This window comes from Camelina sativa, unplaced genomic scaffold, assembly GCF_000633955.1.
Source record: "Camelina sativa cultivar DH55 unplaced genomic scaffold, Cs unpScaffold00427, whole genome shotgun sequence".
Lineage (NCBI taxonomy): Eukaryota > Viridiplantae > Streptophyta > Magnoliopsida > Brassicales > Brassicaceae > Camelina > Camelina sativa.
In genome coordinates this window covers 220,717-223,110 of record NW_010921699.1, presented here as the reverse complement: position 1 = coordinate 223,110, position 2,394 = coordinate 220,717, and positions in this window count along the sequence as shown.

The window sequence follows — 2,394 nt, the reverse complement described above, 5'->3', positions numbered from 1 at the left end:
TTCAAAGGAACTAGCTCTGGCTGGCTCAAAAGAACTAGCTCTAGCGGGTTCAGCTGGGTTGGAGCCTCTCCTGAGTAGGCTTTCAGAGTTGCTTCTCGAGAGCACATTGCTCGATGAGGGTGGAGGTGGAGGAGTTCTTCCCTCTTTAAGTTTAGTGACCCGAAGCGTCAATCCTTTCACAGAATTTGTTAACTCCTTCACCGTTCCTCGCAGAGCTTTGTAAGATTTATCCTGAAGTTTGTTCCATCGCTGTAGAAGGCTGATATTCCTGTTGGTGCCTTTCATGTGCCTGCTCTGCTTAGGAGAAGGAGGCTGTGTGAACCAGAACTGCTGAGGTGACTCTTCTTCAGATATGTCCATAGGTTGCGGGTCAGGCGAGTTAACAGCTTCTACCGTGTCAGGTTGAGTGCCTTCAGGGTAGTGGAGATCCGCAGGGTTTGGGAGGAACCAGATGTTGTGAATGTCCTCCAGCGTAGTGAGAGTTGGGTTAGGAAGTAAAACCCTAGCATCACCAATGCGTGGGTGATGGAAACGAAACATAAGCTTGTCTTCATGCACTCTATGGTCAAGAAACAGTGCTTTCTTCAGATACCCCATATCCAACGAGCGAGGTTCATGAAGATCTGAGCGCAAGGGGACACCACGATTGGATAGGATAGGAGTGATTATCCCGCCAACAGTCAACGTGTTATTCTTCTTCCCACGGTTTTTGACTACCCAATCGCGGTAGGCTAGGAACTGCCTTAACAAATATACGGAAAGAGGTGTGTCTGACCCGTCTCCCCGAAGCACAGTGCCATCTGTTGTGGTTGGGAGGAGGCTCTGAAGAGCAAGATCAATCATCTGAAGCTCACTCTCGTTGACTGTCCCGGTAGCTTGGCGCGCAAAGAAAGTGCTTGCAACACATTTGTGAAAGTATCTGATGGCCGGACTCCTAATTTCGTTGCTCTTGCTTCTCGAGGATGTGTAACCACCATTGCTGATAGTTTTCCAAAGTGCCTTCAACTCTTTGTCGTCAAAGTCGGGGCAGGTTTCCGTCCCGCTAGGGAAACCAAACAACTTCTCTAAGTTGGTGATGCTGCAAGAGTAGCGCTTTCCGTGGATCGTGAATGTAAAATAGCCTAGCCCAGACTTGTCTTCATCGCTTTCTTCATAGTAGTACACGTTGAGAGAAGCGAGGAACTGGCAGGTTTCATCTTTGTATGCTTCACGGTTACACCTCATAAAATTTCCAAGACCACAGTTTTTGAATAGGAGCTCAACGTCCTCTTTAATTCCAAGCTTGCGCATGGTAGAGCGATGCGGGTATCTTGTTGCAGCGAAATCGCATTCCATGAAGAGGTTATAGTAGTCTTGTGGAGTGAGCTGCTCCCCTGACGGTGTGGCTGGCGGTGTGTATTCCTCTGAATCTGTTAAATCCTCCTGAATCTGCCTTACTCGCCCCACTGGTCTTTTTCCTTGAGCTATTTCAGCTCTCCTACGTGACGACTCCCCAGAGCTAACAACTCGATCCTGAGTTTGTGGGTTTCTATCGTGAGACAGTGACCGCCGTGGATGGATTGTTCGTCGAGCTGTTGTATCCAGTGATCTCCTAGAAGGTTGCACTGGCTCCACGTTTTGTACGTCGTCTACATGAGGTTCGGCTGAAGCGAGTGACTCTCTAGCTTTGGCAAGCCTTATTACTTTGGCTGCAGCTTCCTTTCGTGTNATCTAAAGAGCGAGATCAATCATCTGAAGCTCACTCTCGTTGACTGTCCCGGTATCTTGGCGCGCAAAGAAAGTGCTTGCAACACATTTGTGAAAGTATCTGATGGTCGGACTCCTAATTTCGTTGCTCTTGCTTCTCGAGGATGTGTAACCACCATTGCTGATAGTTTCCCAAGTGCCTTCAACTCTTTGTCGTCAAAGTCGGGGCAGGTTTCCGTCCCGCTAGGGAAACCAAACAACTTCTCTAAGTTGGTGATGCTGCAAGAGTAGCGCTTTCCGTGGATCGTGAATGTAAAATAGCCTAGCCCAGACTTGTCTTCATCGCTTTCTTCATAGTAGTACACGTTGAGAGAAGCGAGGAACTGGCAGGTTTCATCTTTGTATGCTTCACGGTTACACCTCATAAAATTTCCAAGACCACAGTTTTTGAATAGGAGCTCAACGTCCTCTTTAATTCCAAGCTTGCGCATGGTAGAGCGATGCGGGTATCTTGTTGCAGCGAAATCGCATTCCATGAAGAGGTTATAGTAGTCTTGTGGAGTGAGCTGCTCCCCTGACGGTGTGGCTGGCGGTGTGTATTCCTCTGAATCTGTTAAATCCTCCTGAATCTGCCTTACTCGCCCCACTGGTCTTTTTCCTTGAGCTATTTCAGCTCTCCTACGTGACGACTCCCCAGAGCTAACAACT